We start from the raw sequence: 17,483 nt of genomic DNA, 5'->3' as shown, positions 1-17,483 counted from the left end.
CTGCTCAAACATTCCCTGCTCTGGAGCTTTGGTTCAGTATCTGAAGCCTTGGAAATGAATCAAAGTCTTCGGTATGTATATCTTGACCAGAACTAGGCATTTATTTATTTATTTGTTTATTTGTTGTTGATTTCTTTACACAGTGTTTTTCCCCCTATCCAACCACAGTATTTTCTTGTTGTGGTGATTTTATTCTTTCAAGATACCTTTATGAAATGTGATAGATTGTATTTTTCAAAGACAGCTACAGTAATATATCTGATGTCTTTTACGATGTGATCTTGTAACCTTCCTCTTACCCCATCAGGAGCTGGGACTTGGTCCAACACCGTGAGTCTGGGAAAGTCCTCTGACTGCTTTGATGGATAGGAGAAGCAGACATGATGCTGGGCCAGCTTCTGTTTCCTGCATTTGGGAATCCAGCTGCCTTGTAAGGATTATGTTTTCTGTGAGAATCCCATATTTTAGGACAACATAGAAAAGCCCTGAGATATAAGATGCTATGAAGAAAAGAATGAAAGGGAACAACAGGCCAAGAAGAACTAAGGTTCCAGATATACATATTAGGAATTAGTGTTATTATTTTCTTAGTTTTGCTCAGTAAGGGCTTTATGAGCAAAGATTTGTGGGGGTTTGGGAGGAGGACTGCAACACTAAAGGAAGAGACCTTCAGAGAGATTGAGAGATTTATCTCCTCAGGGTCAGTTCTTTACATTGAATATGGTAATGGACCTCGAAGTGTGTCCTCTTCACCCCAGAAAAAGCTTTATTTCTCTCTCACTGATTCAGTCTCTGCCTTTGCAGAGCAGAGGAAGCACAGGCTGTGCCAGCTGCCTTTATAAGCTCCATCATTCATTTCTGGGTTCTTCTCCTTTTGGTACAATCCCATGTTCACACAGACCACCTCTCGCCCTCACTGTGCACCTGGTCAGGCACTGGCACGTGCTGAGCTAGGGCTAGGGTCAGTGTGTGAGTAAATAATTCGTCGGTTCTCTAACTGGGCAACCTCATGTTGCCTATAGGTTCAATAAATACACTGACATAAAAAACTAAAAATGTGAAGTCATTTTGGGAGTGGATGCTCCAGCCCAGCTGAGTTCTTCCCCAATTTCTTAACCACAAAATCATATATAAAACAAAATGGTTGTTTTAAACTACTAAATTTTGGAGTAGTGTTTTACATTGGAATAATTAACTATAAAACAGTGGATGGTTTGTCCAAATGTTCTTTTTTTTCTGTTGTCTTAATGTTAAAGCATTGCTTTTCACCACTTATTTAAAATAGTGCATGTTGTTGTTTACTAATGAAAGGTTTATGTATACGTTTTATATTGCAATGGAACATTTCACTCCATTTCATCTATTTTATTTTTTTATTATATTTTCATTTTTCCTCCAACAGGTACTCTCTGATATTTAACTAAAATTGCCCCTCTTTTCTTGCTTTAAATTCCACACCTTCTTTTTATGTATGTATGAATGCATGAATACTGATATGTATGAATATATAAAAGTATATATTAATTTATTAACATATTTATTCTTAGTATATTGGTCTATTTATTAATAGAATAATATCTATGGTTTGTCATTCCCAAGAAATATGCTACAAATTGCAAAAAGATTACATATAGTATTTTGACATAAATTTATGAATTAAGGATGGAAACAAGACCATCTTTGAGTAATGGAAGGAAACACACACATATTTATGTACAATATGATTTGGCATGTGATTCTAACTGATAGAATCCAGAAAACAATTGGAACAACACAAATGCCAGTTGCCATCATTTCCATAAATGACCTATATTATCCTGGGTAACTGAACAATATTTTGCTGTTACAGGGCCATTCCACTAGATAAATCAATTGCATAGGTTAAAAATGAAAATGAAAAATTTGAAGTCCCATCCCTAAGTTTAACAATGTCCAATGCTTGTTCTAATGCTCCTTGTTGTGTTGTATGGACTGGGAGCAGACCACCTGAAATTCACTTCAAAATTTCTTCACCTAAAAAGTAGGAGGAAGGTTTATTCAGGAATAAGGTTCTATCATCCATGAGTTTCCTCCCTGAGAGCAGTTGATAGAAAATAGAATGAATGAGAGTTATCGACAGAATTAGATTGCTGAGAAAGTGCTAGAGAAGAAATGAATGAGAAGGATCAGGAAAGTGTGCTATCTCATACCTACATATTTCCTATTTCAACTTAGAGCTGACCTGGGGAAAGAGTTATTCTCAAAATAGAAACCCCCCCTGACAGGAATCCAACATGTTGCCTCAGTGGGTGAAGATAATATAAATGTCTGGTGATCACCCAGCTTTTAAGAGATAATTTCATATATAGAAAGATTAGTTGAATAAGGATGGAAAGAATTTCAAAATGGAAAGGGTGTTATAATTTGGGAAGACTACTTTTCAGATGTTCTTACCGTTGGATTCATGACCAAACCCATGAGCTTCATTTGTCCATTAATCTCTGAAACTGTATACAAAATCATGGGATATAGAATCTTTTTGGAGAAGCTTTGCATATCTCTCATCAGCTTCTTGAATAGCTTGGGTGGGAAATAAAGACTATCCACAAATTTCTTTAAAATAATTTAGTCGGTGAGCATAAATACGGTAAGCTTGGAGAAAGCTTTATAAATGAACCACGTCTCTTTTTCCTCTATGTCCTGATGCTGAAGATCAGAATATGCAACTCTAAACCATACATTTTCTTTACAGTATCAATTACATAAATAGGTTTTGTACTCAGATGAAATAGGAGTCATTAATCAACACTTACCATATGTCACCTTTGCCTCTCTCAGGAAAGTCAGAGGTTTGGATGTAATGCCGTACTCGTTACTGTACCAGTAGGAACACAACAAAGAAAGGCTCCAATTCAATGATGGTGCCCTCCCTCCCAGTGAAAATGTTGATTTACTATGGAGAGACGTGATCTTGGAAAATATTTACCTGTTTCTTGAGGCAGGAATATGGCTATTGAATTGTGTAGGCATCTGCTATCAGATGTATTATTGTTAAAATGAACAAAGGGAAAGGGCTGCTAAAAATTTTTGAAGGAAAAATTAGTTTAAGGTATGTTTTCCACCAGTATGAACACTGAAATGTGATTTCAATGATTGAGTGTACAAGTTTAATGTTAAGATGCTTTTTAAAAGGGCAAATTTCTCCACTAAAAATTAGCAAATTATTCCCAGCAAATGTCAAATAAAACCCAATTTGAGCTATTGGTCCTTTTTCCACAAAAATAATACATTGATTTTTAATATATAACTATAAGCATGCTTTTTGCAAGGCATCCGGAGGATAACTACACTGAATGCTTAGATCAAATAGTTAATACACTTTCAGGAAAGATGCCATTAGTGACTGGTCCCACTAATAGCCCAGTCAACCAGTATTAAGTACACATAGAAAATTACTTGGATATTTTAATAAGGTCATGTTGTTAGGGTCAATATTTCTTGTCTAGGCTAAACAGTACAGATGCTACCTGGATACAGATAATTTTAGACTTTTATTACTTAATTAGAATAAATAGATATTTTGCCTCATCTATTCATTATTGTGATCAAAATTTTGCTGGTGGGAACATTTTGTTTACCTCATTTTCTTTCATAACTTCAGAAAAAAATCAAAGTTGTTTAGCATGTAATGTTTTCTTGTAAAGTAATATTATTACTCCATCAGCACTCAGTGGGCAAACATATTTTTCAGCATTCCTCTTTTAATTAACTTGTCTTACAAACAAAGGCTACCAGATGAACACAATTTATCCACAGCATGTATTTTCAGCTAGGAGGCAGATAATTATTGCTCACTGCAGAAATAATGTTCTCCTATTTGCTCATGTAAAACAAACTTTAAATGGCATTTTACAGCGATAAAGATTACATAGCACAGGATGTCTTAAGAGAGGACAATTACCCAGAGGAACTTCTCATTAACTGGAAGGTCAGAGGTGAGAGACCATCACCAGCTCTGGCTAACACAAACCTAAATTGCCTTACTCTAAATGTAATGTGCTCATAATCACAAAAAGTGATGAAAGTAAAGGTTACACAGTTATTGTGATATATTTCTAAGTGGAATTGTACATTGTGGAAAGTGGTTGGTACCTGCAACCCTGCCCCTTTTGTTTGGGGACCAGAGCATTGCACAATAAAGAGGCTATGGAAGCGAATTGTCTCCTTTAATAATCTAGTGGCAGCTTGGCAACATTTAACTGTATTGTTCCAATTAATCACAGCAATTACAAAGCGATCCTTAAGCATTAAGAGGACATTGTGCTTCCAAACAGAGTCCCTCCAATCTGCCAACCGTGTTCAGCTGTGCAATGGCATTTTAGTGACATATATGAGAATATGAAACACTAGAGAAAATTGTGCTTACTCATTTTTAAGCTGTGAATTAATTTGCTAAGCTGTGAAGTTTCACAAAGCTAAGTCATTTGTTTTCTTAATCTAATCATCTAACTTTCCCCTGAAGTCCACAAGTTTACTTTAGTTTGCATTAAATCCAATATGGATAAATCATTCAAGAAAACATCCCGCTTCTTTAATTCTAATTCTCCACAAATTGTAAGACCAGCAATAATTTTAGTGATAGTTTTCTAGAAGGAACATGAAAAGTAAAGAAATACAAACAAACCACACACTTTGATGCAGTTGTACCAAAGCTTTAGTGCCAAGCAGTGCATGCTTTATGGAAGCTTAGAAGAGCCTGGTTGTTGTCTAGAAATAGTCCTGTTGGAGGGAAAGTTCTAAAACATTGAACATTGAACAAGCATTGCCAGGCTGCCCTGAGCGTGTCACACATTGACACAGAAGACATGCAGCTGCTTCGTGGCTGCACACAGCCGGCTGGCCACTGTAAAGGCCTTGTAGGAGGAACTGGGTTGGCCTATTTACCTAACAACAAAAATAAAGTACCTCTCAATGCAAGAAGACATTTGGAAAAAGAAAATTGTAAAGTTGATTAGCACATCTTGGAGAGGGTTAATCTTCCTGGCTGAAGAGAGAGAAAAAAGAATAGTGAGACACCTTTCTGGTTAATGTGAAATTGGCAGTCACCCTGGAGAGGAAATGAGAGAAAGCCCTATCACTGGCTTTGAGCCTTAGGACATTGAATGGCAGTTCACTTATCAGGGTTGGAAGTATTTTTTATTCTTCTGCTTGAAATGATAACTAATAATAGAAGCAGTTAAGAATGAGTTTCTAGGGAATATTCATTTGTTTGTATTCATGAGGATTGGGTTCAATTGAGTGAGGAACACAGTATTAACCATGAACACACTTAAACCATAAATACATAGGTAGACGATAGGAATCTGAGAGTAGTGGAGCTTTTACCCTAGAGTCCTATGAGTAAAAAAGGGTGAGAGCAGAAAGCAGTAATAAGTTAAAGGGTCAGCTAGAATGGTTTGTAACTTCATCAGTGGGTCCTGGTTTGAGAGTATTTTAACATACTAAAAGGTATTAGAGATATGTATCTCTTCCCCCACCCCTTTGAGCAACACACCATAAATTTTATAAGGCAGTAATCATGTCTACTTTTTAATCTGTAAGAGAGAATTTCTATTTTTAGATTTAAAAAAACTGGCTTCTGGGGGATGAAGAAAATTAGAAATACAATACTGAAATTTGGGAAAGGGACAGGACCTACATAAATATAATAGAGAATTTACCCTGGAATGACAGGTTAGCTTGAAATTAAAATAACATATATTCTGATCGGCTTCTTGTCTCGAAGTAAACTTTATTGTTCCAAACCCTCCAGGGTGATGATCAGGGGACTAATATATGCTTTTTGGCTGGTCAGGTGAAATGTGACCAGCAGGAGAATCCACCTAGTTCTGCTTGGCATGTGTATAGGTAAACTATGACTACCCAGCACTAAGATACCACCTGATTACCCTAGGTTCATAGAAACAGGGGAAATTGAAGTCAGGGTGGTGATGGCAAAGCAGATGATTCTGTGGTTTGGCTGTGTTTGTGGCTGTGTGCACAGCAGCCCTTCCTTATAAAGCATCAAAATGCTCCTTCACCTCACCGTCCAGAGGCTAGGGACACTCAGAGCACCCTGGTACCCCCGACCCTTCCCAAAGAGAGAGAAGGAACACAATACAAACATTTTATAGACCTTTAAATATTTTAGTGGTTTCCAAACTTACCCTAATTTAACTGTTGTAGATGAAAAAAGAATTCCTAGTTTATATAGGGTTATAAAATAAAGATTTTTTAATATAGGAAATGTGAAATAATCCTCTGAGCTGTGACATAGCTTCTGCATAAACTATGTAATAAATTAAATATTTAGTAAAAAGTTTCAACATGATAATTTATTTAAATTTCTTATTGATCTGTTTTAGACATCTTTGGAAATAATTTCAATGCAAGTAATTCAATATGAGACTAAATTCTATAAAACGTCTTACTTAAATTTGAAGCAAGAAACTTAGAACTCGATTGATAAATAATTATAAAAATATTTCTATCCCCATCTTCATTCTTTGAATATTCCATATAAAATACCATTACTGAATAAAAAATAAGGCATATATTTTGATGCGACAACAGGGGAATGTATCCTGGAGTCAAGAAAATTCAAAGTAATCCAAGTACTTTGAGCCATTTTTGCTTAATCAGATCTGTACTTATCTAATGCAAAATTTTATCCCTCTTTTTTATTTAAATTTTCTGAGGTATGTTTGTATGCTCCATGACGGATTGAGTCTTTTCAATCTTAAGTTAAAATATATGGAAACAACTTCTCACTTAAACAACCTTTTTCTCAAACTAGGGCAAAAAAGAAATACTTAAGCAGTGGTGATAGAACATAAATGCTACCGGATAACACCATCCCGCGGTCGCCCCCTATAGCTGACACACGGGACTGTGTGGGCAATGGTGCGCTGCAGTTATCTGATGGTAAACTCAGCTGAATTCCTTCACGTCTGGGTGAAAGGACTGAAAGCCAGCAGGAGAGGCTTGTTTCTCTGCTGTCTCCTTAGGTTTTTTTTTTCCTCTCACAAAGAAATCTCTTTAGTCAACAATTTGAAAGCAAATAAGAGAGCGAAAATAAATTTGCTTAATAACACCTGATTAAAGTATCCTCATTGTAAATAAACAATGATTATGTTAATAAAATGTATTTTTTTCCTTCTTTCTTGGTCTTCCTTTCTTTTTATCCTTCATTTCTTCTTCCCTCTCTGTCATCCTCTCTTTTTCTTTATTTCCATTATTTCTCTTTATTTTCATCTTTCTTTCTTCGGCCTTTCTTTCCTGAAATATTTCCAATAGTTTAAGAATATAAACTGTAATAATTTAAAGTTGGCATATTCATAAAGGAGGACAGCACAGTATAAATATAGGTTTACATTATAGCTTAAAAGAGGAAACAGATTAACCCATGAAGTATTAGCAAGAAGCAAAAATATTTATTTTCGGCTTATTTAGTGTTTTATTATTTTCTGCTTATTTAGTGTTTTATTATTTTTAAAACTTGGAAGGATAATGTAATAACAATAAATGATCATTAGTCACCAAGCACGCTATATTGTGAACATTCTATTGGTTAAAGTTATGTATTATAGCATTGAAGCAGGAAATTATCTTAGTCACTTCTGGCTGCTGTAACAACAATACTATAGACTGTTGGACTGAGCAACAAACATTTATTTTTCACAGTCCTGGAAACTGGGAAGCATGAGATCACAGTGCCACAGTCTAATCCTGGTGAGATCCTCCTTACTGTTTTTCTCACGTGGTGAAAAGTTCAAGATCCATCTCATCTTCTTTTTACGAAGTCATTAGTCTCATTATGAAGGCACCGACCTCATGAACTATCTAACCTTAATTACCTCTCAAAGGCATCAACTCCAAATACTATCACATTGGCAAATGGGGTTTCAATGTATAAATTTTAATGGAAACGTAAACATTCTATCCATAGCACAAATATTCCCAGAAAATTGATAAAAATGTTATAATGAATAGTTACATTTTGCTTCTTCTTTACCCATTTTCTATCCTAGTAACAGTGTCTGCATTCTTTTGTACCTTTCTCTCTAACCTTTCCCACATCATACATTCCAAGAGAAGCTTTGACAGCAGCTACAGCAGTAGCTATGTGATAGAGACTCGGCCAATCAGTGTATGCTATATTCTTGATCACAGTGGTAGAATTTGTGATAGGCATGTGCTTAACAGGGGCTGTGTAAGCAGATACTCCTATTGGATTAGACCTGAGAAAAGGCAGGAACAGGAGCTCTATGCCACCAGGATACTGTTACCAGACTGAGGGGGTTTGTTTGCCAAGAAAGTAAGGATTTATTAAGGACATGGAGCCATGCCTGGAATCACAGGTAGCTAATATATAAAGTCATGGCTTTCTGATGGATTACAGGGGATGGATTATATAGAGGAAAATATTTAATCATTGTGACTAATAGAGTTTTGGTTGCTGTCTCTACTGATTGGTCAGTATTAGGGTAGGGGTTAATTGATCATTGCATATGGTCCTGATGTCAACTATGGAGTAGTTCTGTCCAATTTTGCAACAATTTGTTCTGTGGGATTATTTTGTTTTCCTGGGTCTGAGCTAAAATACAACTGAGGCCAAGATATTATATTTACTTTGATTGAAAACTCTATCTTTATTTTCAATAGACCCAAGATCCTGGTCCAAGACTACTAGATACTGACCAGAACCTCAAGATGCTGTCCTGAAGGTTTAATGATTAAATAAAGGAAAGAAGGTGGGTGACTCTGGGCATTAGCTAAGAAGAGTTCAAGTCAAAGGAAAAAAATCAAAATAAAAGGCCACAGTAAAGAAAATAAGGTATCTGTATGGTTATAATATGAGTTTATCCTAGTCAGAGAAAGTGGAAAATGCTCTAGTGGGTAGCTCAGTTGGTTAAAGCATTATTCCAATATGCCAAAGTTGAGGAGTCAGTCCTGCATCAGGGCACATACAAGAAGCAATCAATGAATGCATGAAGTGGAAAAACAAATTGTTTTCTCTCTCTCTCTCTCTCCCCCCCCGTCCCCTTACCTCTATCTCTTTAAAAATCAGTAAAATAAAAATTAAATAAAACCAGAGATGGAGATAGAGCAATGGAGCCTTGATAGCCTCGTTGAGGTCCTGTCTTCTTTCTCAAAGCCAGCCAATTTATTACTGAATATAATTACCTTCCCATTTTGAATTTAATTTTCAGTCATTTGCAACTAACAGAACTCTAATTGATAAATTTGATTATTTACACAATCCAGGTTATCACTTTTAGATTGACTAATTTTTTTTCACATCAGTCAAGAATTGTGAAATATGAAAAATAGCATTTTGGACCTTCACAATATTCTTTTCTTTGAAACATTGGGAAAAATCCTTTTGCTAATGCTTCATTGATAATATTTCAGTATTCTATTTGCTTTGGTTTTTAAACTTGTAAGGAGCTAGGGGTGTTTTTTTAAGGTTTTAAAGAAAAAGAATTGTAGTTTTTGATATGATTTTGCCTCGTGGAATGTGGTTACTAACAACTACTGCTGAGCCTTACCCACTGTGTCTCCTTCTGTATAAAGGGACGTTTGGTGTGTATGATGAACTCCATGAACTTTCAGCAGGCAGGAACGAATCATACATTATCCAATATTTTTTTGTACAGGCATCAATTAGACCTTTTAAAGATTATCCAGAAGTTCTTCTTAGCCATTTTTTCTCATCAAAGTCAACACAGGATATTAAAATAAAGAAAAGCAGCAATGATACTTTTATCTACCCAAATGGAGTGCCAAGTTCCTGGATTTACTTTATTAATTGTACTCGTGATTCTTTTTATGATTGAATTTAACTACATAGCCATTAAGTTCTGCATTATCTAACCATAGCTATAATTTCTCTATTTGATTTTCTTCATTGCTTTATGGAAATATCAGAATCAAATTTCTGTTTGAACTTCTGTTTTTTCATCTCCTTAAGAAAAAATGAATTTGAACCTAGAATGATTTACAAATGAAATGCAAATGGAGGTAACTGTAATTTTTTTAAAAAAGTCTCTACAGTAATATTCTCATTTGATTTAAATTTGTTTTCCTCTTTAGTTTATAATCATGTAATTAGTTATTATAACAGGAAAGTACAAAATATATAATGTCATGTTATCCTAGATTTATTGAACTGACAAAGACATTCAGGAAGGGCTTTTCATTTACATTTTTATCTTTGCCTCTTTATTTTTTCATGCTTTATTATTTTTATTTTTTGGCAGAGACAGCTGAGACTATTTTGGAAAAAAATCACTTGATTTTGCTTTTAGTCAGGGGCTTGGGTAAGAGAGGGTTCCCCAGGCAGTAAACTCCCCCACCCCAAGGGTGAGCTGAGGCCTGAGACTGAGATTCAGGTAGGTCTCCTGTGCTCTATGCTCCCACACATAGCTCCTTTCTCCCTGTTTACCTGGGCGGGATGCCAGGTGGCTCGGACACCAGCTTCCCTTCATGCATCTCAATCTTCTTCACAACCACCATTTGGGGGAGCTGTCACTCATGTGGCTGCAGGAGCCAGGGTCCTCACCACAGTCTAAGCTGGCCTGAACCTTAACCATAGTTAAGGTTCAGGTAAGCTGGACTCAGTCCACCTGAGTATCCACGAGTGGTCTTGATATGGAAACTCATGTTCTGCATCCCATACTCCAGTCAGTTCTCATCCAGCTTCTAAGTGGTAACCTCCACATCCAGGGCCAGTTTGACATTCATGAGCTCCTAATACTTATGCAGCTGCCAGGCGAGGTCCTGCTTTCGATCTGGTACTTGATTTCAGCCTCATTCTGGCTGTGATTGGTGATCTCTTCATACTGGGCCTTGACATCTGCAATGATGATGTCCGGTCCACAGAGATGCTGCTGTCCATGGACAGCACCACGGACGTGTCGGAGATCTGGCTCTGCAGCTCACAAATCTCCTCTTCATAAAGTTACCTGTAGAAGTTGGTCTCATCAGTCAGTCTCTCCAGGTGAGACTTCAGCTCTACCTTGTTCATGTAAACTTCATTCACATCTTTCTTGATGAGGACAGCCTCATTCTGCATCTCTGTGCACTTGTTGATCGCATCCTCGTATTTATTCTTCAAGTCCTCCACCGGCCTCTGCGTGTTGCCAAACTGCCTCCAGCCTTGGCTTCTCCTGGGCCAGTATTTCCAGCTGCCACTGAGAGTTGTTGATGTAGCTCTCAACCACATTGTCCATGTTATGGTGGGTCATCTGCTTCTGCTGCAGGAGAATGCACTTGTTCTCCAGAATCTTATTCTGTTGTCCCAGGCTCTGTATCTTACTGATGAATGGAGCAAACTTGTTGAGGCTCTTGATCTGCTCTTTCTCCTGGTTGTGCAAGGCCTGGATATTGGGGTCCACTTTACACTTCAGGGGGCTCAGCCAGTTCTGGTTCACTTGGTGGCTTTGACTCCCAGCCACCAAAGCCCCTGGCTGGTGGTTCACGTTGGTGACCTGGCCAATTGGTTGCTGCTGCCCACCCTGGAAAAGGTGGAGGAGCTGATGTTGGATCCACTGGAGTCTGAGTGGCTGCTGAAGGCTCAGGGGCCAGAGGCGGACACCTTGTAGGTCTCTGAGTCACCCCTGTGGACATGGTAGGGCTGGAGCAGTGGAGGCAAGGAGGCCAACCCAGAGATTTGAGAAGGAGCCAAAATGCTGCCTTATTGCAACTTTAAATCTGATTATTTAATAAGAACTTTTCAACTAAGTATTAGTTTTCAGAATTACCTCTTGTTTATACATTTCTTATCAATAGTTTTATTTTCATGGGCTTCTAGTGCTTTTTTGCTTTCATTTATAATGTTTGAAAAATTATCCTTTCTCTAGAATTATTCTGTCCAGCTGTCATGACAAATTTAAATATTTTAAAATTTACTTGCATGTGGAGACTTCTAAAATTGGCAAAATATGTATTCTTAAGTGTGTAAGGCAATTTAAAATACATGAATATAAGATATATCTTAAAAACAAACACAAAAATAACTAGGGTATAGCTTCCTATATCCACAAAATCTGTCACTAGGAAAGGACCACATAGCTCATTTCTCACGGAGTGAGAGGAAGCATTAGGACCACCTTGTCAGCTTCCTATCTTTGATCTTGATACTCCAATCTGAATTAGTTAGCGGACTTCCATTTGACAAGTTGGGCTTTTGCCTGAGGTTTGGTTTGACTAAAGGACTCTGTGGAACAGTAGATGGAGATAATAGATGATAGATAGATAGATAGATAGATAGATAGATAGATAGATAGATAGATAGATAAATAGAATAAATTCCTTAAGGAAAGGCCAGCATTTCTATTTCAAAAATAATATTTTAAGGCTTCTTGCATTTTTCTCATCTACTAACACGAAGCTGTGCAAATTATAGGGTTTTTTAAATAAAAACAGATAAAGTTTACAGAAGAAAACAAGACGTAGAAATGGGAGGCTCATTAGTTAGAAAATTTAAGGCCTCGATTCTCAAGAGCAAGCTTCTCTGTGGAGCCTCCCTTTTCCTGCTGAGGAGAACTGGACAGTGACAGTTTTCTTTCTGCCTGGGATAACTTTGAAATGCTTCTAATAGGTATATATATGCTGCTACTTTGCATTCATTTATAAGGGCTCTTCTTCCCCCTTGCCTGTAAACATTTCAAGGCCAGCCACAAGCAGTATCTTACAATCTTGTCCTGCCACACTCTTAGGGTAGTAGGTGATCTACAGATGTCAGTGAAATAGGTGGACATGCATTGCTGCTTCATTTCCATTCCATGGATGTGTTGGGATGCATGTGTTCTCTAGCCTGGAATACTTTCCTTTTATTCCTCACTCAAATAACCCTTCCTGCCTGTCCTGCAGGCCATGGCTCAAAAGTCATTTCCTTAATGAAAGACCGTCTCTGAAATCCTGTCTTTCCCACACATTGTTCGCTTTTGTGGAACCCTTGTTGTCTAAAACTATCACAATTTTTAAAAATATATTTGGACCCCTGGCTGGTGTAGCTCAGTGGATTGAACTCTGGCTGTGGACCAAAGGGTAGCCACTTCGATTCTCAGTCAGGGTACATGCCTGGGTTGCAGGCCAGGTTCCCAGTGCAGGTCATGTGAGAGGCAACCACACATTAATGCTTCTCTCCCTCTCTTTCTCCGTCCCTTCCCCTCTCTCTAAATAAATAAAGGAAATATTTAAAATATATATATATGTTTTAAATATTTCCTTATTCCCATGTATAAGGCAAGCCCTGGACAGAGTTGGAGTATGTGTGTGTGTGGGGGGGGGGGGTGTTTTCCCAGGACTGCCCCAGCATAGAACTCATAGCTGCTCTGAATTTATGTTTTTTGTAGAGATAAAATTAATAAAACAGTGATTTAAAAAGGTAAATGAGAAGCTTTTTTGATTTAAGCCACATTGTACTTTAAGAGCAATCCTTTCCGCATTCTTCATTAAGAAAGCCATTAAGCATGAAAGGGAGAAAGGAAAGCACTCACACACATAGCTAATGCATCCGTTAGACCTTCTCAGAAAAAGAAAATCAAGATAAAAAATAGGAGCGAATATTCGAATATATTAGTAAAGAATCATTTTGAGGATCATTTATAATCTTTTTTAAAAACAAAGAACCAGTTGCTTTACTCAAGAAAGATAACATGATATAAACAATAAAAACTGTTTTTATTTAACCCTTTGCAACATCATGGATGGAACTGGAAAGTATTATGCTGAGCGAAATAAGCCAGGCGGTGAAAGACAAATACCATATGATATCACCGTTAACGGGGATCTAAACAAAACAAACAAGCAAACAAAATATGACCAATGACACTCAATTATGGAACAGGCTGACAGGGTCCAGAGGGGAGAGAGGAGAGAATCACAGGGGAAAAGGGGATGGACTCACATGAACAAGTATAAAGGACACATGGACAATAACTAAGGGTGGGGGGCGGAAATGGGAGGGAGGTGGGGAGCATGGGGTGGGGGGCGGGCAGGGTTAGGAATATAAGACAGAAAGCTGTACTTGAACAAGAATTAAATAAAAAAATTATTTTAAAAATTGTTTTTATTTAGTTTACCTTTTAGTTACTATCAAGGAACACAATGGCTCACCATCTGTGACTTCTATCAAACCCCTTTTGTGTTTCATTTAAGACTGGGTTTGTAACAAAGACTAACTTGCTGGAAGAAGATTTGTCTCATTGCAAGTTTCAAGCTATAGAAGGGTATCCCCACACAGTGGAAAAGGGCAGGAGACAGATCCTGAGAGAGGGACCCAAGTGCAGAGATATGAAGGTGTGAAATAACTCTGGAAAAACAGATAAAACGAGGACTTAGATATGCTAGGCAATTCAGAGAGGGCAATTTTAGCAAAGGCTAAAGATTATTTGCTTTTCTTTTTTCTTTTACTAATAGAAGCTTTTTAAACAAATTATTTATTTATTTGTTGTTTGTTTTTGCTGGGTCACTACAGCTTGGGACAGAAGACTACATTTTCTAGCCTTCTTTGCAACTAGGTAAGTGGCCATTTCTCTAAATTCTGACTGTTCACATTTAGGTGGGAAAGTGTGGAACTTCTTCAAGGATGGAGGTGCAAAGCTTTCAGATGGAAAGAGATTCTTTTGCCCCAGTGAATTTTATATTACCAACCTTGCACTGACTACTTATTTCTAGACCTCTAGACATCTTTTATGTAAGAGATAAATGAACTTCTATTTTATTTATGCATCTAAATCTAAGCCTAGCCAATACAATAATGGGGGGGGGGGGGAGGCAGGGTCTCTGATCTCCTAAATGTTAGCTTAAATGTTAGTCAGGAACTATTTCTTTAGAATTTAAGTTTTCTATTTTAGTGAAAATTGGACCCAGTTAACTCTTTAACAAGAGTTAAAATCTATTGAGTAAAACTGGACATAAATGATCTGCTAATAATTCTTAAGAAATGAGCAGGTTACTCAATCTTTTTTTATGCATGAACTCAAAACCTAATGCATGAGGAAAAAATTTAACATCAATCCACTCATTCATTCTTTGAAGGTACAGATATCTTTTTTCACCACAGCCCAGATGTCAGTATAAACTGTACTTCATGTCTATGTTTGAAGTTATTATTAGATAAGAGTTGATGTGATATAAATCATTCTATCATATTATATTTTCCTCAAAATTCCTAACACATTTAACTATATTTATTGGCTTGGTTTTTAATGTATAAGCTCTTCATTATTTATTTTATGAAGTGTGTTCTGCACTATAAAGTACTTCAAGAAGAGATTTATAAGTTATTTGACTTCTCAGGTTATCACAGAATGAATTGGTTTTAGGTGTTTCGTATTATTTTTTAAAATGAATTAGTGAAGTTTGTATAATGCAGATGATTTTTTTCTTTTTCAGTTGTAAAATATATGAATGTATGTCTTAATAATTTATCTTCTTCTGTTATTTTGGATATATACCTACATGTTTCATTGTTTCTAAATGGGTTATAACATACCCTGTAAATTCCAAGAGTTTCTTAGTAAATCAAATGAAAGATCACCTATGAATTAATTGAAAAGTATTGAGAAAGAACAAGATAAAACTAAATGAAGAAGAATATAAAATAAAATCTATTTTTCTTTCTCCTTTCCTTTACTCACGTATTTTTAGCTCACAAAGGATATAAAATAGCTCACCTCCAATCAGAGAATATTAGAACAGAAAAGGAACAACAGCACAAAAAGATCACATATGAAATTCAAACTCATGTGAAAAGTGCAAAGGACCTAGTATCACACAGTCCTAGGTCTGTGTTCTTACACAGCCAGTTAACGCCAATGGTTGAATGACCAGGAAAATTAAGTACCTGACCTTCAATTTGTTTTATAAAATGGCAATCTGAACACCCAGTTAATAGAGCTGTTGTGATATCTTTCTTTATCTCCTGCTTTCTTTCTTCTCTATTGGCTCTATTCTCAAAACCTTCTATAATATAATGGTAAAGATGACCACTACATCTCCAGACTGTCAGCTGACATTACCATGGAAAAACAATTCCTTTTTTTCTAATTGTTTCAAAATATTTAATAGCATGGTTATTATGCTGGCTTAATTATGCATGTATTTCAGAAAGCAGCTCCCTCTGTTTAGGGGAGGGAATATTCTGATTGACTAGACCAGACACAGAAATTGAGATATGATTGGCATCAGCCCCAGCCAGTAAGGAATAATATTGGGGCAAATTCAGTTTCCCAAAGGAATGCCAAAATCTGAAGGGGTGAAGGATAGAAAGTCCACTACAATATTTTTACTGAGTACTTCAAGCAAGTCATCAGTTATTTTCAAAGTTAAAGTTTTTAAACTGAGCTTATGTCCTTTACTACCTTGCTTTACCCTTTAACTTCTTTGAAATTTCTTTTCTGACAGATGTCAAGCAACTTTCCTCTTCATTGATTTTCTACATGCTTTCTCTCTCATCCATCTGTTTCCCATTTTCTTCTTCCACTCTGAGTCCAAAATGTCAGGTTTGTTTCCTGAAAGCAAACTTATATATTTAAGTGCTTAATAATATGATCAGATTGTACTGTACCAGAAAATCCAGTCTAATATTGAGAGTTAACTCTCAATATTAGTTAAATGGTTATTTTATTTATGTTGGTTTTGCTAAATTAACAGCAGTTAAAGTAGTTTTAACCTTTTTAATAGAAAATACTCAAGAAAATGGTAAAATACTAGATAATGTCATTAAGCCCTCTTTTTTATCTGTCCTTATTTTATCATGAACTATAACTCTTACCTCTTTCTTAATATTCCACTATAAGAATAACAAACTGTGTGAAAGAAGGTGATTCAATAGCCATGTGAAACCATCTACATTTTTAAAATAGTTTCAAACTTACTTCCTTAAATGGGGTGTTCACATATCATCCTATAAATGTTTAGACAATGAGACTTTTCCTGGATTTTCAATTTCTAATTCCTTGGTCAAATAAATGCTTTACTGGCTTTTCCCTCCTTGATTTTATAAAGTGTACTACCCTGATGGCATTATTTTCTTTGTGTGGCTCTCTTTTTTAGTAGTTTCTGTAACATAAATTCCCTTGGTGCTTTTCTTACCTTCTTCCCTGTGATATGCAATTGTTATCCCTTTCACAAAATAGTATGGAAGCAAGTACCTCAATTCACACAATATATATTATTTTATTAATATACTAGATCTCTAGCCAGAGGTCAATATTCCTTTTCTTAATCCCAAAATTATCTATTAACCATTAAGTAACCATTAGCAGGGGGTAGTATGGATTTCTGTATACACAAAGCACAAACTGGGAGAAGTGAATACAACATCAAAAGCCATACCACTCTTTCAAAAATACTAGCTTTGTTCACATTATATTTGGGGCAGAAAAGGCCTTTAGGAAGTCTAGCTGTCACGGCAGTAGTGGGTACCGCAGCTTAAAAACAGTTGTTCTTGC

The 17,483-nt window shown here is 36.4% G+C and overlaps 1 pseudogene; it reads right to left on the bottom strand.

Annotated features, from left to right (window-relative positions):
* Positions 1 to 10,512: 10,512 nt before the first annotated feature.
* LOC118977470 (keratin, type II cytoskeletal 8-like) overlaps positions 10,513 to 17,483 on the bottom strand; it is a 78,820-nt pseudogene continuing 71,849 nt past the window's right edge.

This window comes from Sturnira hondurensis, unplaced genomic scaffold (assembly GCF_014824575.4).
Source record: "Sturnira hondurensis isolate 20B ecotype Veracruz unplaced genomic scaffold, ASM1482457v3 Scaffold0021354, whole genome shotgun sequence".
NCBI lineage: Eukaryota > Metazoa > Chordata > Mammalia > Chiroptera > Phyllostomidae > Sturnira > Sturnira hondurensis.
Note: the sequence above shows the minus strand (reverse complement) of the source record. Positions and strands in the feature narration are given on the sequence as shown.